Source organism: Schistocerca americana, chromosome 3 (assembly GCF_021461395.2).
Source record: "Schistocerca americana isolate TAMUIC-IGC-003095 chromosome 3, iqSchAmer2.1, whole genome shotgun sequence".
Lineage (NCBI taxonomy): Eukaryota > Metazoa > Arthropoda > Insecta > Orthoptera > Acrididae > Schistocerca > Schistocerca americana.
This window is the reverse complement of record NC_060121.1, coordinates 438,049,316-438,064,202: the sequence shown is the minus strand read 5'-3', so window position 1 is coordinate 438,064,202 and position 14,887 is coordinate 438,049,316. Positions and strand designations below refer to the sequence as shown.

The 14,887-nt window shown below is 43.0% G+C and overlaps 1 protein-coding gene across 1 annotated transcript in view; it reads left to right on the top strand.

The window, feature by feature from the left end:
* LOC124606917 (UNC93-like protein) overlaps positions 1-14,887 on the top strand; it is a 411,989-nt gene that overhangs the window by 347,806 nt on the left and 49,296 nt on the right. The window lies entirely within an intron of this gene.

Genomic DNA, 14,887 nt, shown 5'->3' with positions numbered 1-14,887 from the left:
TGATTTCCTTTAATCGAGCGAGATATTGACATGAGACCACAAGGACACAGACGTGGAAAATTCCTGGTAAATGATTAATAAATTTTTATTTAAATATGCTGCATGAGTGTCATTCCTTCATCAGATCCTGAAAAAACAGGTTGCACTTTGTGTCAAGTTTCTCCACACTAAGAACACTGCTTCTCTATATTACTAGCATCGGATTTCTGTTTTTTCTTTTTTCTTTTTTTTTTTTTTTTTACTGGTTGACAATTATTGAACTACATACAAAAAACGTAAATTAGTTATAAACCACGGCATGCACACACTTTATTCGACATGTAAACGTCACTGCAGACATTCGGATCTAGGTAATGACATGTTCGATATGCCAGCCATCCTTGGCGATGACGTGGCGCCGACAACTAGTGAAATTTTGCATGACCAGCTGAAGTGTCGGAACATCGATGCTGTCGATGACCTCCTGAATGGCTGTTTTCAGCTCAGAAATGGTTTTGCGCTTATTGATGTACACATTGTCTCTAACACAACCCCACAAAAAGGAGTCCCGTCTGTTCAGACCCGGAGAATATGGTGGTCAATCGAGGCCCATGCCAGTGGCCTCCGGGTACCCCAGAGCCAGAACGCGCTCCCCATAGTATTCTACCAGGACTTCAAACATTCTCCTGCTTCGATGGGGTCGAACTCCGTCTTGTATGAACGACATAGTGTCGAAATCCAGGTCATTTTGGACAATGGTGATGAAATCATCTTCCAAAACCGTCACGCACCGATCGGCAGTCATCGTGCCATCAAGGAATATCGCACTGATTATTCTGTGGCCGACATTGTACACCACACAGTCACCCGTTGAGGGTGAAGAGACTTCTCGATTGCAAAATGCGGATTCTCAGTCCCCCCAAAATTCGCCAGTTTTACTTATTGATGAACCCATCCAAATGAAGGTAGGCTTCGTCGCTAAACCAAACTATACCGCGTATAGTCATTCCCATCATGCTTCGCGGCCAACCGTGATGTTTGAACGTCCTAATGCAAACCGTTCAGAAGTAATGATGATTTTATTTCATATAGTCAATAACTGCCCCTTGTACCACTCCCTGCCCTTGCGCTAAGGGAATATCATATTAAAAACTAAACAAATCTTAAGAATTACTAGAGGCAATCCAATAACAAATGACAGAAACGTATTCAAGTGAGTGTCCTCCTCATGTCACTACGAATTTATATTTTACGCGTCTGCTACCATAATGTTGGTTTCAAAGTGTTCATCAACTAAAAACTCCAACCACAGCTCCTGACCAGGTTCATTACCATTCAACAATAACTCAAAATCTTTTTACGTGATAGTGCAGACTGAACTTTACAAATGTAACATTTGCTATTTGAGCCACTTTTACATACATTTCCTCCCAGTAGATGTGATTGGAATGTAGACGATTAACCATTGCTCCGTATGGCTCTTGTTTCTAAACATATCCACATGAGTGTCATGTTTTATAAAAGCAAGAATAAGTGATAAGTAACCTTCAAATTATTATATTTCTCAAGCGCAGATCAGCGCTTATGACTGTAGCACAATTTTCAATTGTTTGAACTTGGTAAGACTAGTAACTGTTCACTAACAACAGTCGGTCCTGCCATCTACTGCTGCAAAAAATGTAGCAGAACGTAACAGTGCTATGTGAACCCACTGGGAATTCCTAAAAACCTTTTAATCACCATAGGAAAACAGTAAGTCCTTCTAGGCACTGCGGGCTGAGATGTGTTAAATGTTATTGTGGCGGGTCCATTATGTATCCCGAAAATGTCTGTATGAAGCTCGATAAGTAAAGCTTACTCAGTAAATTGTATATCTTTCCTCAATAAGTACAACATGAACTTCGTGTCAGATTACAAGTGTGTGCCGGACCGGGTCTCGAATTCGGGACCTTTCCCTTTCACGGGAAAGTGCTCTATTGACTGAGGTACCCAAGCATGACTCAAGACACGACCTCACAACTTTACTTCCGCCAGTACCTGATCTCCTACCTTCCAAACTTCATAGAAGCTCTCCTGCAAACGCCGCGCGGGATAGCCGCGCGGTCTTATGAGTCCTGTCACGATTCGCACGGCTCCCCCTGTATGGAGTTCGAATCCTCCCTCGGGCATGGGTGTGTGTGTTGTTCGTAGCGTAAGTTAGTTTAAGTTAGATTACGTAGTGTGTAAGCTTAGGGACCGATGACCTCAGCAGTTTGCCCCCACATTTCCAAAATTTCTCCTGCGAAATTTGCAAGTCGTTGCTGAGTGAAAATATCATTTTGGAAGTACAATAGAGTTTGTAAGAATGAATTGGGTATGGAAAAGACTGGCAATAGTTGCAAATACGTGCACTTAAACTGATAATAGATCACTCAAATGTTAAGAGAGTAATCTGTGAAACTGTCAAAAGAAAATAAATGGTAATGATAACTGGAAAAGTTCACAGTATCCTCTGTAGGACGTATTCATGTCTCTGTTATATGCCCACTCAGTACTTGAAACTGGGTAGCCGTCGATTCGGGTTCCACATGTATATGCAGAGGGTTCCCTGCCAATGCATGCGTGTGTGGTTATGTTTGTGTGTGTGAGGGTGCGTGTATTGGGGGAGGGGGCTGGCATGCAGTCCGCCTGGCGTACAGAGTGGCTGACACAGCCAGTGGGACTCACTACCCCTCACCGTTCATTTGGATCCGGAGGGACGCGCCACGACGCGTATAATGCACAGTAAATAAGCCGGCCCGCTGACGTACAAGCGCCGTAATTAAGCTTTTGTGCGGGCGGCTGCCGACCACCTCCCTCTCGCGGACAGCTTCTGCCGATCTCTGGCGTCATCTCCCCTTTAACTCGTGACAAATGCAGGGCTGTGATTGTGCGACGCAGTAGAGAGTTCGACGCCAGTGGGATTAAAAAGAAAAAAACCTGTGCGTCTCTGTTGCATAAGTCAAAAACTTTATGCCTGAGGCATTGCCACCAGTTTCTGGCGGGAACTGTAATAAATTGTGTGCTCTAGGGTATTACCGTATTTTTAAGTCACTCAAAGTCGGTTTTATCAGTGACGGAGATTGATGGGTGTCTCAGGAGGGAAATTATAACGCTGCAGTTGTAAGTGACTTATTCCGTTTTCTGTAACGTTTAGCAGTGTTCTTTCCGTGTAATCTGGAGCACATCGACTGAAGCAGCTATATTTTTTATTCCAAATTTAGACCTACAAAAAGGAAATGAAGCGTTAAATAGCTCAAATATCCACGATAAATTATTGTAGCGGAAGGGCTCTATCGGAAAATTCACAAAGAAAGAGTTACAAAACTGCAAAGAGCTTACAACCTCATTTGTAACAGATAGAACACAAAAATCTGTATTAAACAGTTTGGAAAATTACAATATTGTAACGGATTTGATAAAACAGCAGCTCTTTACATTTTAGAAACCACGATAGTTGGTGGTAGGTACCAAATGAAAATCAATGAAAAATCGAGAAAGAAAAATTCTCGAAAATAATCGCCAGATCGAACCGTGAGAATGATATTTGAATGAAGAAGAATTCACAGGAGATCTGTCACCAAGCTAGAACAAAATTTTCAGTCTTAATTCGCAAGCACAAATTTGGTGAAAAATTATCTGCACGAAAAAATTCAAGATGGGTGGAAGAACACACAAAGAAACACAGCGAACGAATGTAGAGATACTCAGACCAAAAGAATAAAAAAGTTGAAAGATGCTCCTTAGTTGAGCAGGAAGTAAAAAAAAGTTAAAAAGAGATCAATATCCGAAACAACAAATGAATGTACTTTTCTACTAATATTACTTTGGTCCAGTTTAATATGTTTCTTATTGCCGTCTACGTCTTCTTGGTCTCGAGCATTAAGTTAGAAGCCTGTTACTTCTCCATTCCAGCCAACTTCTTCTCGAATTCCTGGCCTTCCCCGTGCAGTCTCTTTGCTAATTTCAATGTTTCAGTTCCTCGTTGGCAAATAATCACGCTTCTTGAAAATTTATCTTGGCTGATAATACTTTTTGTTACGGATAATGCTTCATAAATCATATACAAGATAATTCCCTTACATGCCAAAATGATACATTTTTTCAAAATTCTTTTACATATCGTTCCGTGCAAGTGAAAAGTAGGATTGCATTTATTAGCTTATTAGTTTCTCCTCTTGTTCTCAAAAAACTCTCTGTTTTCTCAGTGGGGATTCTCTTCGATTCTGTAAACGAGTTCTGTTGTCTCCAGTCCTAGAATTGTCATCAAACTGATAATTTGAGACAACTCTACTGAAAGCAGATCTTCCCCGTAGCATGAGATCTCAATTTCCTGAACATGTATTTAAGTTTCTAGTATTTAATTTTTCTTAAATTACATTGTTAAGAAAACTGAAAAAGCATTTGGTAACCCTGCCGTCATTTATTCTGTGCATATGAACGTAAAATTTTAATTATTTCTTCCCGCAAGTGAAGGCTGATGAAACTTCTGAGAGTTCATTTTCATACAAATCATTCCTATGAACAATAACTTCAAAGTTTTCCTTAGAAATTCTGTTTGTGTTTCGAATTAGTGATTTGGTTCTATATAGCAAGGGTTTTAGTGTCAGTTTAGCATTGAGTATATTTATTATTTCTTACATATATGCTGCAGACGATTCTGTAGGCTTTATTTGGTTATTTAAAGCTTCTTTCTTAGTTTCCTTCAGGAAATAATCGTGAAAGTTGGTCAATATCCTCTATGTTTCTGAACTTATCTGTCATTACGTTCTTCTACGACTGCACGCTGGTCTTTTATATTGCTGTACAGAAACTTGAGATCAAGCGACAATGATAAAATTATACGTCGTTCCGAGTTCAAGGTCTCAAAAGTACTAGAATTACGCTTACTGCTGTTCATTTCTATGAAACGTCTCTGATACTTTATAAAGTCTACTACTATCGCTGCTGGCTCATTTTTTTCATCATTGGTCATTTGTCTTTATTTATTTATAATGATTAGCGTTAGACCTTTAGTACAGAGCCCTCAACATTTACGCTTCATCTGGGGTATTAGCAAACCGCTTCAATTGAAGCTGTTTACTAATACCCTCATAACTCTGGATGCCCTACCGACAAGGTTGTCTGCACTTACGCTTCAGGAGCAAATTCTGGCGTAGAGTGTCTTCAAACAAATGACAGCTTATAGTTCTAGCTAAACGGTCGACACACTGACTTTTTGGCACAGCGCTGCACATAGACAAACACTTTACGAGTAATTATGTAACTCATAATGGAATGAAGTATACAGCGCTTTTTAGAGCACATGCTCTTTCCTAAAGTGTCTTTTTCACAAAATATAAGCATTGAAAGGGTCCCGAAGAAGTTAGCTCACTCAGCGTTTCCAGTGAGCAGTATAAGAGCGTGATGTATGCTCTTTTTACATAGAAAACGTGTACCTCCACATACTGCGACAGTTACATCTGACTTGATTCTAGCCGAAATTAAGGTTGTCGCAGTATTCTAGTGCAAGATGTTATTATTGTTATTGTTATTACTATTACTATTATTATTGCTATTGTTGTTATTAACGTACACGTTGCGCCAGTATGATGTCTACTTCTACTGATAAATAATATTACACTTAACGAAATGGGTTGTTAGCATCTACGCAGTTTAAATATGTAGTGGAGAACAGTCGGCTCTTCGTATAATACTTCATTTTATGGACACTCAATGTCAAAAAGTATGTAACGTTCCCAACAGAATATCTTCCACCAGTATTACAGAATACTTCGTTGCAGATAAGAAAGAATGAGTGGTATCAGCGTAATAAGTTCGTGGTTCTATAGGTTCAACAGCCACGTGGAACAAAATGTTTCCTTAATACTGACTTGCGCATAGACGTCTGTAAGTTAGCCATCTCATTCTCTCATCTGCCATGCACGGTAAGATTGTAGATTACATGTCGACAGAAATGAAAATGGAGTGGTTCACAAACACATAATGACTATATCGGAACTAGCATTCTAGAGGAATGACGCTCAAATTCCCGCTTCGTCAAATAAATTACGTTAGCCGTAGTATCAATAAATCTAGTAGCTTGAATATCTGGCTGGTTGCTTTTCAATATAAGAGTCTCGACACCAGACTGATGTTCAGTCTGCAATGATATCCTCTCGAACGAACGATATATCTTTCGTGATGTCTGACAACACAGTGCGAATAGACCGCCTGACTGAATTTGAGCGCACAAGCTAAAAATACACAGTGATCTTGCATGCAATATTAGAAGCGCGAATTTTGAAGACACCTGGTAAAAGGACACACACGCCTGTGACAGAAAGATGCGGTGCTTGTGGTAGCTCCATTCTGGAGGGGAAAACTCTTAAGAGCGTAATTACAGTATCTAAAGTAGGGATTTCACTACAACATTTCAGCAGTCGTTAGTATGATTTAAATCACAGCAGTTGCGGCAGGTGGTTCCCCTAATCTCTTCTTACCTCGTTTTTGGTATTACACTGCTCTACAAATGTTAAAGACGAGATGCATTTTGTAACGTAACACATTAACTACCCTTTTCAAGTGAGTGAAAGTGTTGGAGCATGTTGCGAGAGGTCTCCCAGTCGTACACAGATAATTGGACGTCACACGGCTTGAGGTGAACGTGACTATAGCGCCCAGAGAGGCTCGCTCCGTAGTACTGCGCTTTTGAAGAAACTGGAAGCGGAAGCTTGCGTCAGTCAGAGAGCAGTTACAGTACACTGTAGTGGTGTTGTACATTACAACATCGTTCGCAGAAAACGTTTGGTTGATTTCACATGACGCAGAATAATCGGGAAACTGGAAGAAGGATGACGTGCGGCGAGTGTAGTCCAAGAGTTTGGTATTCCTCACAGTAAAGTTTTACGTGTACGAGGAGCGCTCTGAACCGCAGGGGCTGCTGCCCGAAGGAGAAGAGGTGGTCGACCACTTTCAACTACTGCAGCAGATAAGCGCTCCATTGAGCAGCAGGCAAGAAGGGATCCACGTCAAATAGAGGGGGTAATTGGAGCCACATTTAACAGGACTGCAAGACATGCTCTCTCACTCTCCACAGAGGCACGGGGCCTGCATGGTGGCGGTCTCTGTGCCCGATGACCAGTACGTCGTGTTCCGTTGTCACCAAGATATCGCCGGCACGATTGCAACGGAACCAAGATCACTGATACCTCACAACAAGGGATAATTTTAAGGAAAAACACATGGAAGATAGACCCATATATTTCGCCGTTTGTTGTTTCGTGGCAGACACTTTAGTGCTTAATAACAATTATTATAATTACAGTTAATGAACCTTGTTACATGAATAACAATGCTCACAATAATTTAAAGAACCTGAACAGGATCAATTCAGTAACAGCAAACTTTAATAGTTTACACCATTAAGAACAGAGCTTGAAACCAGGAATATACAGTTCCCATATACAAGTAACAAGTCACACCAACTAGGTGTGACTGCGAGCGGGTTCAGCAAACGGAGGATCGTCAGTAAAGTGAATTACAAATGACTGCCACTAAATGTACTAAACATAGATATTAAGTTAAACAAATGAATAGGGCTCATCCCAAATACAGAAAGGATAGCAAGCCACGCCAGTGACTGACGCTGTTGGAAAGCCATTATCAATGTACAAGCCTTAATAAAATCTCTTAAGCAATACAATATAGTATCTCCCGAAATACAAGCAAACCTGGGAATGCATGCAGTTTAAAAGTGACACACAGTTGGCACACACCGGCAGAAACATTAAGGGTTACCCTTAAATATACAATTTCCCGAATTACAAGATAAGCTGGGAAGACATACAATTCAAATGGCGGGAAGGCAAACAATTGAAACGTGACTCCCTACTGGTACACACCAGCAGAAACGTTGACAATGACCTTAAATGAATATACAATCCCCCAAAATTCAAGATAAGCTGGCAAATACAGGAGGCGCCTGTCACAGCCAACAGGCAAAACGCAGGCATGTTTTACAATGAGTGCAGTTAGCTGATGACTGTGGCTCAAAGGAAAAGGCATTAAAATTTAACACGCTCCAGAAGTAGCAATAAGGGTGCGAGGTTTAACGAGTAGTTAAAGAGCAGGTATGGTGAGGAGAAACTTCAGTCTTGCAGAACACGCTTCAACGCTAATGTGCTAACTGAATTCATAAATTGGGTACATTAAGAGCTCCTAATTAATTGGTGACACTCTGCCGTGGCACTTATCAAACGATCAACTTAACTTGAACCAAGATTGTGCTCTGGTAGAGACACCAGACTTCGGGTCAATCTAGACGTCGTGCGACGACGGAAGTGTCGCTGCAGCAGAAGATGGTTCAAATGGCTCTGAGCACTATGGGACTTAACATCTGAGGTCATCTGTCCCCTACACTTATAACTACTTAAACCTAACTAACCTGAGGACATCACGCACATCCATGGCCGAGGCAGGATTCGAACCTGCGACCGTAGCAGTACCGCAGCTCCAGATTGAAGCGTCTAGAACCGCTCGGTCACAACGGCCGGCACAGCAGAAGAAAAACGCGTCTCTGCACTACTACCGGGAAACAAGAACACTCGGTTTATAACAGAGAATGCTTGTACACTCGCACTGACTATCCCGTAGAACAAAAATTTACATCAATTACACTAACTGATGACCATACACACAATCACTCGGAGAAGCTTTAATATAACGGGTCTAATTCCATATTAACAAAGACGTGGTGTTTTTACAATAAAAGGCTGCAAGCTTAACACTCCTTAAAATCACCTAAAAATTAAAAGGCTGAAATATCAACTCCTGCTAATGTAATGAGTAGGGCATACTCACCGACAAAGAACAATTATCTCCACTTAGGTGTGAAGGAACCGTGGCTCCCAGGATTCCAGGCCGGGATGTTATTGCCCACAGTCCGTATTGGCGGTACGATAGCATTTAAGCTTGCAGAGTAGGCCGGGAATTAGCCGACCAGGTTGCACGCGATATCCATTGCTCTTCTCGCAAGTCGCAGCTTTCAATACTTAATCCAGCCACCAAGGCTAGTCTCCGACCGATTTATCCACTAGCGGTTTCTCGAGGCCCGTACCAGACAGGAGGAGCCCCCCAAAACCAACAACCAACCAGCCGCGTCCCCTCCAGATAACGGTCCGCACCAGCGTCCGCCAAACCATCAACACACGCCTCGATTTGTATCGGCAAACCCAAGTATTGGCGCCAACGGAGTGCCACGCCAGCCAGACTTACAGACGCCACGGTTATATCATACTGGCTCGACGAAGGAGGGGTGAGGTGGTGTGCTTTTCTCGGATGAGAACAGAAGTGCTTCTAGACCTACCCTGAAACGGCAGCGAGAGGAACACTTAATATATCCATTAATATTGTCGAACATGATCGTTTTGAAGCTCTACGTGTTAGGGTGTTGTGGGCAAAATGCTGAAATGGTGTACCACCCTCGAAAACTTTGAACGAAGATGTTGTTGTGAGACTTCTAACGCCGTTTCCTTTGGGCGTAAACGCCGCTTCCTTTGGACAGAAAATTGAAAATATAAAATAGTACTCAAAACCTAATATAAGCCCCAGAATCCAAGATAGAAATTTCAAGTGCCACTGGAATAGCATCACTTAAATAGTAGGAAGTACATAGAAAAGAAATCCAGTATAAGCTGATTTAATGTTTTGAAGAGGGAAAGAAATGAATTAGAATCTATTAGTTTCAAATTAAAATAATATTAGATCGCAAAGTTGTGTACTTATAGGTCATGGAATAGAACGAGTGAACTCACAGAATACTCTTTGTGAGTACTCTTTGAGGACACTGCGTAATACAGAAGAAAAACGTCATGCATTGTTCATGAGCTGGTAGCGCTTGCTGGATCAAGTCGTATCTCAACGTATGCTCTTGCACGTAGGCGCGACTAGATGGTTTTTGTGCATCTTTGGAAATTTTTCGATCTGCTAGGAATCATTAATCTTGAAATAGGTAGATCAGCAACCTTGTGTATATCACTACGTAAACCCAAGAGAGGAAATGATCTGGACTTGTCTTATATCATACAGGAAAGACTGAACTTTACCCTAAAGTAATAGACTGTTAGCAATTTACCGACATAGGAAGTGAAAATTAGTATTTAATTGTGAGAAGGTACTGACGTTTCGTTAAAGTAGCAAATGAAATCTACATCTTCTTACAAACTCTTTGACGGAAACGTAACTAATTCCACCCAGCTCACGGAAAAGTTACTTCATTAATACAATAACAGGACGTGAATAGTATAGAATAAACCAGTATAAAATGGATTTACTGCGTGACATTCCTTTCAGCCCATTTAATGTTGTGTGTTTATGAAATTTATAATTGTGCAACGACATAGATTAATAACAGCGCGCAGCATGCATAAATATTCTTTGCCGCGTTAGACAGTTATTGTACCGGTTCGAACTATTAAGCTTACGTAAACTGAAAACTTTACGGGAGAAACTGTTGCCGTACATGGGCTGTAGCCATAATTAGTACACGGATATCCGTTGGTGTCCAACTACGTGTACCTGTGCTCGTACGCGTCGCGGAGCATATAATCATTTGAACTGAACGGTATCATTGATACACACTCGGTGTGAATACAGTGCAGTAGGACAGATTTTTTTTTTAGGTAATGTTCCTCATCAGACAATATTACCGCTAGTTAGTCGGAGCACGAATATCATCAACGAACATTTACAATACATCTTAAGACTGTACTCCTTTCCAACGCGGATCTTTTCATGGGTGCATTTGACCGGAACTTCATTTCTACGGATGACAATTCGCGACCTCATCACTGCACAGATGGACCAGCTCCTGGAGCTACTGCCCGTTCCCCCGAGTTAAATCTCATCTGGGATGCGTCCAGGAGACGTACTGTAGCGCGTCCAATGCACCAATGACCATCCAGCGGGTGGCAACCGCACTGCTGGCGGAATAGAACGCCCAACAACAAGAGCACTGCTCGAGAGTTTGGGATCCTTACCAGGTCGGATTAAAGTAAGACACTGAAGCAATTCAGAGGTGTGCTACGCTAGCTTTGTTACCTGTAGGCTCGATCAACACGAAGGTATTACGGGAACACTTCGTGAATGAAATGGAAATCCCTGGAGGGAAGACGACGCTTTTTTCGCGAGGCAGTATTGCGAAAATATAGAGAACATGCATTTGAGGCCGACAGCAAACCGGTTCTACTGCCACCAAAGTTCATTTAGCGTAAGGGCCTCGAAAATAAGATGAGACAAATTAAGGCTCGTACAGAGACATAAGCACAGTCGTTTCTCCCTCGTTGTCTTTGTGAGTCGAACAGGAAAGGAAACGACTAGTAGCAGCGCAAGGTACCCACCGCCGTCCGCCGTACGTAGGTTTGCGGAGTATGTATGTAGATCTCCTTACGAACCTTGGGGTCAGCATGGGAGCGCTTTGCAGAGCATGCACTGCCCTCCGTGACGACAACACACCCTTTTCTAAATTACGTATATCCCGCCATCTTCGGTGTCCACACGTCCATAACAAATCGTGGTTTCAGTGAAATGATTGTCTTTCGTCATTTCCCACTGCGCATTTCGTGCGGTTAGCTTTTGTAGTATGCTGTATCAGTCCTTTCTATTTATGGGCCATGTTTTATCGACCTATGTTACTCGGCAGTCACACAGCATGCGAAAGCCAGTTCTCCACTGCATTGTGCTGTCAAGTCGATTTTGTGAACCTTTGTGTGAATCCTAATTTGTAAAAACAGCAAATGTTTTGTACGAGGTCTGTTCAAAATTTCCGGAACATTCGTAATTTCGCGCCAATGGTGTGTTGAACCAAAATGTGATTGACATCCCTGCACACGCCTGTGTTTAATGTGCAACTGCCGAAAGTTTCATTGTTGTATGTCTGTTAGACATTGTTCAGTGCTATATTGAGTAGAATGCTGTGTCACACAGTTTGCGAATGTCGAGATGACAGAGCTAGATGAGCAACACGTCTCCATTGAATTTTGCGTGAAACTCAAGAAAAACTTTACAGAGACACGCTAAATGACACAGGAAGTCGACAGTGATGAGTGCGTAAGCCGTAGTCGACGTTATGAATGGTTCACATGGTCTAAAAATGGTCAGACGGTCGTTAAATACGACCCTCGTTCATGAAGCCCTTCGACGTCTCCCTACACCGCTAATGTCAGGAACGTCAACGAAACTGTGCGTACCATCGAAGACTGACTCCCCAAGAGATTGTCCGGCCGCTGTGACCGAGCGGTTCTAGGCGCTTCAGTCCGGAACAGCGTTGCTGCTACGGTCGCAGGTTCGTATCCCGCCTCGGGCATGGATGTGTGTGATGTCCATAGATTAGTTAGGTTTAAGTAGTTCTAAGTATATGGGACTGATGACCTCAGATGTCCCATAGTGCTTAGAGCCACTTGAACCATTTGAACCAACAGAATACATATCAGTTGGATTATGTCATCCAGACACAGCATCTTGGAATGCATTATGTTGCCGCCAACTTCGTCCCACGGCTCTTGAAACAAGAGCAGAAACACTGTCGCGTCGTAATCTGTGAAGAGCTTTCGGGTCGCCCAAATGAGAACTAGATCTCCCTTAAGATAGTCGTACTGGTAATTAGACGTAGGTCTACTGTTATGATGTTGAGATCAAGGTTCAATCTTCACAATGAGTCGGGAAAGGTTCTCCAATAAAAGCTAGCCAGCTCAGGTCAAATTTCAAAGTCGTACCGATAGTTTTCTTTGACTTTAAAGGATTAGTTCATCATGAATTCGTGACACAGGGACACACTGTTAATCGATGGTACTATCGGGACATGTTGCGACACCGACGAGAAAATGTGGCAAGGAAACGACCTGAAAAGTGGCGAGACAATTCATGGCCTTTGCATCACGATAACGCACTAGCATATTCAACCCTGTGGTGCGTGACTGTTACACGAAAAACGAAATCTTTGTGTTGCCTCACCCTCCTCCAGGCCTAGCCCCTGCTGACTTTCCTTTTATGTCCAAAAATGAAATCCGTGAATGATATTTTCACTCTGCAGCGGAGTGTGCGCTGATATGAAACTTCCGGGAAGATTAAAACTGTGTGCCGGACCGAGACTCGAACTCGAGACCTTTGCCTTTCGTGGGCAAGTGCTCTACCAACTGTTTTTATTTTATTTTTATACAAATGGATAAAAGGAAGGCCGTTCCTCTTCGGCAACATAAAGAGAACAATAGGAAGTCGTCCCGTTACGACAAAGGATGCTCCATACTATAGCCCACTGCGAATTTTTCGATGACTGTCGTCTCGTTGCTGCTTTGTTTCCGTTGTTTGTTCAGTCTCATAGAAAAGGGAACTGGGAAGAGGTGCTATAGATATCTTCTCATGTCATCGATAATCCAGCTGCGAGGCGGATTATGGAATGCGCTCCAAAGAAAATTAGAAAAATATTGCCTATATTTAGGGTTCTTGACGATCGCACAATGTCGTTCGTTGAGGTAATACCAAAAATCGGGTACTGTCTTTTCGCCATTACCGAATAGGTAATGAACAGCGTGGCCGCTGATCCACGTCACAGAGCTCGTTTTTGCTCTTGGGAAATAAATCTTATCGGGGAAAAGAAGTAATCGGGTAGTTATCCTGCCGGGAGTCGTGCGTGTCAGAAAAGCCAATGTCTGACGCACCTAATACCAAACGTCCTTTGCCGACCCGCATTCGAAACGATGTTCATCCGTGTCAATCACTTGGCATGTGGCACACAAGGGTGAATCAGCTAGATGGATGTGATGTAGGCGGGACTGGCACAACTGCTTCCCATTAACAGTTATGTACCATGCAGACAGCACGTCAGTATCATGGGTGGTGGCATTCACTGCCTGCCACACAGCGCGCCACTTTGTAGTGGGGTATTTGCTTTCAATCACATTCGGCGTCCTGTTCATTTGCATGGCAGCATATATCGCCCTCGTCATCATCAAGCGTGTGGGTAGTAGTGCGGTGCGGATGTAGCTTAATTCAAGGAAGAATTGGCTAACGTAGAATAAAGGTGCTGGGATATTCGATATCATCACAGGGGGTGCGAGTGAGATTGGTCGTAAGGCTTCCAGTAAGAGACTTGTGAGGCACGTCGGACTTCGTCGCCACAGTTGCAGGTGACAGGTGACAGCTGACAAAGAGGGCCTTCACTCTGTTCTGAACATGACAAAGGCCTAAACCCCCTCTGCTCCCCGGGAGGGTTAGGGACCCGTAAAGAATCTTAAACAAAGGATCCCAAAACCGCCAACATGCGGTGAGCCAGGGTAGGTGGTATCGGAAGCTCAACTGAGCTACCCAAGCACGGTTCCCACAGCTTTACTACTGCCAGTATTTCGTCCCCTACCTTCCAAACTTTACAGAAGCTCTCCTGCGAACATTGCAGAACTAGCACTCCTGAAAGAAAGGATATTGCGGAGACATGGCTTAGCCACAGCCTGGGGGATGTTTCCAGAGCAGGAGAGCGTCTGTAAAGTTTGGAAGGTAGGAGACGAGGTACTGGCAGAAGTGAAGCTTTGAGGACAGGGGTGAGTCGTGCTTGAGTAGCTCAGTTGGTAGAGCACTTGCCCGCGACAGGCAAAGGTCCCGAGTTCGAGACTCGGTCCGGCACACAGTTTTAATCTGCCAGGAAGTTTCAATGAAAACCGTGTTGAAAAGACGAATATTTGCAACGACAGCCGAGACAAAAGAAAATTTGCAGACGGCGCTTCGCGCGAACCAGCAAGAGGCGTACCAAGACAGCTTCAGGAAGTGGAAACGGCTTTGGGAGTGGTACATCAATTGTGGAGGAGAGTATTTCAAAGGAGATCATGCACAATAGGTAGAACGTAAGCGCAGAAAAAATTTG